Source organism: Marmota marmota, unplaced genomic scaffold (assembly GCF_001458135.2).
Source record: "Marmota marmota marmota unplaced genomic scaffold, marMar, whole genome shotgun sequence".
NCBI classification, from domain to species: Eukaryota; Metazoa; Chordata; class Mammalia; order Rodentia; family Sciuridae; genus Marmota; species Marmota marmota.
This window is the reverse complement of record NW_026000082.1, coordinates 20754940-20762682: the sequence shown is the minus strand read 5'-3', so window position 1 is coordinate 20762682 and position 7743 is coordinate 20754940.

Sequence of the window (7743 nt, the reverse complement as noted above, 5' to 3'; positions counted from 1 at the left end):
TAAAAAAAAAAAAAAAAAAAAAAAAAAAAAAAAAAAGAATCCCACAGGAAACTTTCCTCAGTGGAAAATAGGTTATTTTTGTCTATTTCCAAATTGGTGCTAACTCTGGTTATCGATCATTTGGTTTCTGATCGTGGGAGCTATTATAGACTTCCAAGGGAAGCTCTTCAAAAGGCAGGAGTGAGCCAGGTCAAAAAGTAAGATCCAAAGTAGTGAGGAGGCAGAAGAGTTAAAGTAAGCAGGTTCTCCATAGACCCAATTTAGGTCCTTGTGGGGGTTAGAAAAGAGCGCCACCTAGTGGTACTTGAGCAGGGACATGGTAAATTTGTTTGCCCATAAATCTTAATAGCTCCTAAAATAAAATCCAGTGGGAAGTCTTTCTTATGGTCGCTTTTTAGCATTCTATAGGGGTAAATTTACACTTTTGGTAGAAATGGAGCTTACTGGATTTAATCCAGTGACATATAAGCAATTACTTTTAGCTACATAGATATTCCCCAGGTCTTGAGTGCAATACCTGGAAGCCAGTATGCCTTTTGCAGGCATCATTTCAATAGGTTCTCTATATTTGTTAGTGATTAAGAAAGTTTTGAATATTATTTTTTAGCAGGTGTAGGAAAACATGTAGCACTGATGTTTAGATTATTCAGGATAGATTTCCACTTTCAAGTTTCAGAATATCTTTCACTGGAAACATCAAAAAGTATTGGCATTAGTGGACTTGTTTTCTGATTTTTGGGCATTAGTCCACAAACCCAACAACTACTCTGGTTTTTTGATAAAGCATAAGCTCTAGCTGAACACATGTGCAGATTAGGATCCCATACATCTTTTTTTTTTTTTTTAAGTAGGGACAAGGAAAAGATTTAGGAAATGAGGGAAAAAAGAAAAAGAACAATGAGAAAAAAGGATAAGAAGTCTTGATCCATGGTAAAGTTGTCCATATCTAGGATGCTATCTGCTGCTGAGGAGAAAGTTTCTTGTCAACTTTATCTTAAAGTTTCCAACAGATGAGGTTTTACTGCTGTGTGGATTGGAGAAGATGGTGTGGTCCCTTCTAAGGAGGTTCAAGATAAGAAGTCACTCTCCAAAAGGTGGATGATAGCACATGTGTTCAATAAACTGATGTTATTTCCAGAAGACCCAATATCTGGGTTCTAGATCGTGAAGGGTTTGATGGTCTTCAGTCAATGGATCACAGAAAGCTTCCTCTACTTGGCAAAAAATATACTTTTACAATATTTACTCATAAGATTTTTGGAGGATAGGCAATATACAAGGTTCTCTTATTAGGGGTGTAGGTCTTCCTGATTATTTCATCTGGGGTCAACTTATGTTTTCCAGTGGGAGTAGGCATGACTGTCATTAAAGCCAACAGTAATATCTTTGGCCGAGTAATGCAATTGTTTCAGTTAACTTTCTCAGTTTTATTTTTAAAGTGCCATTTGCCCTTTCAACTTTTCCAGAAGACTGAGGGTGATAAGAACAATGGTAACAGCATTGAATTTATAATACCTTATTTAGTTGCTTCATTACTTGTCTGGTAAAAGAGGTACTTTTAACTCTGGAGATTTCTCCAGGGCTTCCCCATAAGGAAAACACATTTTCTAATAACTTCTTTTAAAGAATATTTTTAGTTGTAGATGGACACAATAATTTTATTTCATTTATTTTTATGTGGTACGAAAGATCAAACCCAGTGCCTCATACTTGAGGGGTGCTCCATCACTGACTACAACCCCACCCCTAATAACTTCTTAACTAGTGTCAGAGCATTGGCTTTCCTATGTGGGAAAGCCTCCAACCAAACACAAAACATGCAGAAAGACTATTATAAGATTATACTAATAGGTCATTGAGGGTGGCAACCGAATGAAATCCATCTGTTAATGTTCAAATAGTCCATCATGTGGCAAAAATATACCAGTTTTTGATTCGCTTCCTAGGATTACGGGTTTGATAAACCAAACATTGATCATAAACTGTTTTAGCCATTTTTTTTTTTTAGCAATTTTTCTTGCTATGGTGCCTACACTGGTCTTGAACTTGTGGGCTCAAGTGATTCTTCTGCCTCAGCCTCCTTAGCTAGGATTACAGGCATGCACCACCACATCCAGCTGATTTTAGCAACTTTAGAAGTAATCTCACCAATATGTTTTTCATGATTTAAATGATTTCGTCTATCCAGTGATGAGTTATGGAGTGCAGAGCTTTTATCAATGGAAGTTTCAAGTACCCAGGAAGCTTCCAAATTGCCATTTGGACACTTAGCATTTGAATTTACATACTTTCAGATACCAATTTCCTTTTTCCAATCATGTGCATTACAATGCACTAGAGAAGGTGTATTCCAATTATATAAAGGCAGTAGCAGCAGCACCTTCTATCTGAATCAAGTTCAGTTATTATTGGATCTAAACCATCCTTAGTGCAGTTCAGTCAAAGATAGCTCAAAAAAACACAGAGAGCTCAGGATACAAATCTGTGGGTTTAGAATCTGAGAGAAAAACTCATCTATGATCCCAGTTGTTTGAGAGAGAAATAGGCACAATGAACCTTGGGATGGATACCTTGCTTGGTCTTGGTCCAGGAGGACCAAGGAGTTCCCTGAAGTCTGCTGAAGTTCTACTTTGGATCCCATTTCCAACACCAATCTATAAAAGAACAACTTCGTTGATCAATGAATTTATTTATCTATTTATTTTTGCAGTACTGGTTATTGAACCCAGGGGCACTCTACCACTTAGTTATATCCCCAGCCCTTTTTAATTTTTGAGACAGGAGCTTGCTAAATTGCTCCCACTGGTCTCACACTTGAGATCCTCCTGCCTCAGCCTCCTGAGTAGTTGGGATTATAGGTGTCTGCCACCACATCTGGCTAAAAGAAAAACTTTAGACAAAATTAATTTAACAGCATTTAATTGGACAAAAAACGATTAATGAATTGGGCAGCCTTCAGAACCAGAGCAGGTCCAGAAAGATTCTGGCTTGTAATGTGGCCTGAAAAAAACTTACGGGCAGAAAAAAGGAAACCGAGAAAGCCGGATTGTTTCCAAACGTCTTATTTGAACCTGGTCTGGACAGAGGCTGCCTGTGATTGGCTGAAGCTTGACTGTGCTCTGATTAACGAAGGACTTAGCTGTTTGAAAACAGGTTTTCAGTTTATGTACAACAGTTAGTTGTAGTTTTGAAACCAAGGGAACCTGAATAAACTCTCCAGCTTCACTTGTTTTTAGTTACTTGCTTTTATCACCAATTTTAGAGGTCATGTAGCTAAACAGTATTCTCCCACTAGCTTTGCTATAGATAACACTTTTTGGGTTTTTTTTTGTTTTGTTTTGTTTTGATGCTAGGGTTTGAACCCAGGGGCACTGAACCACTGAGTTAGAGACAGGCTCTCACTGAGTTGCTAAGTGCCTCTCTAAGTCGCTGAGGCTGGCTTTCAATTCTCGATCTTCTCACCTCCCAAGCTGCTGGGATTTACAGATATGCCTCACCATGCCCAGCCTGAGATAACACTTTTGATATATGGGCACCTTGAAAATGATTCCTTAAGTTGTTTTTTAAGATTTGGGAGGTAACTTTATGTAGCTCAAACAGGTTCAAATAACAACCTTTCACTTGGCCCTGCACAAGTATTCCATAGGTGACCTTTTGAAGTCATAGCATTGAAAACTCCACTGTCAAATAATGCTAATGCTGCCATTTTCCAAACATGTGTCCTATGAAGAGCCATGAAGTTTGATTATGCATGAATAGACCACCAATTACTTTTTTTTTCCTGCCTGCAATCACCTTTCTCCAGGCCTCAGACCACCTTGCTTCTTTGTTCCATAAATGCCCCTAAAACCTCATAAATAACCTCTTTCTTTTTCTTGTTTGCAAACCTCATCACTTCAGTAATTAGCATACTGTGGTGGGCAAAATGGGTCTCTTAGGTAAGGACTTAAGTATGTGAGTACAGAGGCCCTACTGGGCCAAATTTAGTTTAGTTTAATACATATCAGTTTATGCATCTCCTCCGTTTCAAGGAATCACAAGATGCATTATTATTCTTCAAACTTAAATTATCATTATTTTCTTATCTTGCCCCTTCCAAGTACCTGACTATGCGGCCTAACAATTTGCCACATTTTATGTATCATGGTAGATTCTTACCCCAGGATATCTCCCCTAAAAGAGAAATTGAACATCAGGCTGTGTTATTTGAAGTTCTACTCACTATGAGGATTTCCCTTCTCAATAGTCCTTCAGGGATACTTGGAATATAATGATATTCAGTCAAAGATAGCTCAAACTTCTGGTTACTGTCAGAGTGTGGCCAAAGTATTTTGTAAAATGGCTAAAAATTTCCCCTCTTTGATGAACTAGTCTTAGGAAGTTCATGATTTTACAGGTATGGTCTGAGGGATGCATAATATGTGATATAATAGACATAATGGTTGTGTACACAGCCTGCTCATGCAATTCTTGTATATTCAGATTTGAGCTCATAAATACCATTTCCATTTATATTGTGTGTGTTCTCTCTCTCTCTTTTAGGAGATAGGGCTCTCCCTATTTTGGCCAGTGCATCCCAAACTCCCCTAGTCTCCTGAGTTCAAGCTGTTCTCTGCCTTAGTTTCCAGAGTATCTTCAGATTGTTCTCTATTTTATAGTTTAGGATAAATGTTGGTTGTTTAGTTACCTGGTAATTCATGGTTAAGTGTTTTTATACTCCTGGAGTCCAGTAGCAAGCCAGGTACTAGTTTTCAAAATAAGAACATGATAAAGAGGACACAATTTCCAAATGATACTCTACTTAATAGTGTAAAGCTAACCCTACCTGAAAAATTTAAATGATTCCTCTTGTAGCCTTAATGTACTTATGCTAATATCAAAGCAGAGTATTTCAAACCAAAGTACACCAGTGCCACTCCCCCCGAAATTATTTTGCTTTAACTAGTCAAATAAAAGATTTCACCATGTGTGGTGGTGCATGCCTATAAAACTAGCAACTTGTGAGGCTGAGGCAGGAGGATTTCCAAGTTCAAGACCAACCTTAGCTATTTAGCAAGCCCTTAAAGATTTAGTAAGACTTTGTCTCAAAATTACCCAAAGGACTTAAAATCAGCATACTATAGTGATGTAGCCATATCAATGTTTATAGCAGCTCAATTCACAATAGCTAAACTAGGGAACCAACCAAGATGATGATAGATGAATGTATAAATAGAAACTGTGGTATACATACACTATGGAATGCTAGTCAGCATTAAAAGAGAATAAAATTATGGCATTTGCAGCTGGAGAATATCATGCTAAGCCAAGTAAGCCAATCCCCAAAAAAACAAAGGCCAAAAGTTCTCTCTGATAAGTGGATGCTGACCCATAATGGGGAGAAGGGGCATGGGGAGAATGGAGGAATGTTGTACTGGGCAAAGGGGAGGGAGGGAGGGAAGGGGGCATGGGGAATAGGAAAGATGGTGGAATGAGAAGGACATTATTAGGTACATGTATGATTGCACAAATGGTGCGACTCTACATTGCGTACAACCAGAGAAATGAAAAGTTGTGCTCCATTTGTGAATAATGAAATGAAATGCATTCTGCTGTCATGTATAGCTAATTAGAACAAATAAAATAAAAAATAATAAAAATAATAAAACAAGAAAGGGACTGGGGGTGTGGCTCAGTGGTTAAACAACCCTGGGCTCAGTCCCCAGTACCAAAAGAAAGAAAGAAAAACAGGAAGAAAGGAAGGAAGGATTAAAGGAAGGATTAGAAGGAGAAGTAAAAGAAAAAAAGGAAGAAGGGAGTGTTAGAGAGCCTACGGTACAATAGGAAATATATATCTGGTCTTTGTGCCCAGTTCCTTTGTCCTCAGAGAGTATTTCTTAGAATTTCTTGCATGATAGGGATGTTAGGCACATCTTTCATTATTCATAACAAGTTCCTTTCAACCATACCTGAATTTATGCTGATAAGGTAATTTGGTGGGCCTTTAGATAACTCCCAGATGTGATCTGGCTGCCAGAGGAACCAATCATGTCTTTAAGTGTTGGAACCTTTAGCCCTAACCCTGGATCTCGGGGTAGAGAGCTGGATATAGAGTTAATCACTATTGGATAATGATTAATCATCAAGCCTATGGAGTGAAGCCACCTAACCCTCAGGCTGCAGAGTGTCTGGGTTGGTGAACCATCTGTGTGCCAGGAGGATGGTGCATCCCAAACTCCCTTGGGAAAGGAGCTCCTATGCTCCTGAGCATTCTGGCCTCACTCTGTGTACTCACGGAGCTGTTCATTTTATCCTTTATAATAAGCCAATAAACATAAATGAAGTGTTTCCTTGAGTTTTATGAGTCGTTCTGGCAATTTTGTGAAACTCAAGAGGGGATTATGGGAATGCTCAATTTATACTTGGTGGGTGAAAGTATAGGTGATAACCTGGGACTTTCTGACATCTGAAGTAGGGACAGTTGGGGTTTGGAGAGTTGGAGAATTGGTTGTTGGTGTGTAAGAAAAACATACACTGGTGTCAGAACTGTTGTGAGTAAAAACAGTTCAGAGAGCCTTTCAGGAAGTTTTCCTATATTGAGGCCTGCATCCCATAAAACTGCCATATAACTATTTATCCTTCTCATGGGGAGCATATGGGATTAACACACTGTGACAACGGTCTTTTATTTTTCCATAATATTTTAATTTTTATCTGTTAAAAGGCTTCCAAGATCACAGAAAGCAATTGAAAGGAAAGTAATGCATATTAAATTTTTATTTGATCTGACACTTGATCTTTTGAGTTCAGTGGCCTCACCTAGGAAGACCTGTGAGTGAGGGGATACACACCTTTTTATTATGGAAAATTTCAAACATATACAAAGTAGAGAGTGGTGTAATAAGCCTCCACACGCCTACCACCCAGGTTAACAATTGCCAAGGTTCTTATTTATACTCTATCCTCCCCACCCCCACTGTTTTTCTTTTGCTGGTGTATTTTAAAGCAATCCAAGGCATCAGATGATTTCACTTGTAAATTCTTCATTAAGATTCTCTAACATATGTAGACTATTTCATAATCATAGCCGCTACTTTATTATCATACTCAGAAAAATTAATAATTCCCTAATATCATCTAACAACCAAGCCATGTTTGGTTGTTTCAAAATGTCTTTTTTTAGTTGGTTTATTTAAGTCAGGATCTAAAAAGGACCTACACATTGCATTTGTCTGATAGTTCTCTTAAGACTCTCCCTAAGCAAAATATAGGCTTTTCTACTGAAGTAATTTATAGTTTTTCCAGTTCTTAAAATAGGTATCAGATTTCTAAACAGAAGCAAAAAGCCTTAATGGAAGAGCCACATATTAGATATTCAGACAGGCCTAAGGAAACTAATAAATTGAGTAAACTAATTTGAACAAATTAAGAGTGCACATTCAGAATGTAATTGTAGCTTTTGGTGAGCAACACATGAACTAAAGGCAGAAATCGGAAAAAATTAAGGCTGGCTTGGTTTTCCTCTCTCTTTAAAAAACAAAACAAAGCGAAAAAAATATTTATATATACAAATATGTGTATGTGTGTGTGTATATATATATATATATATATATATATATATCTCACATTGTGTTTTCTTGTTATTTTTCTCTTAAAGGTCATTTAACATTCCCTTTGATGTGATTTAAGTACACTGCCAAGCTTGACTCCAAAAAAATAGCATAGAAAGTAACTTGTTTTTGTTTGTTTGTTTTTGGTACCAGG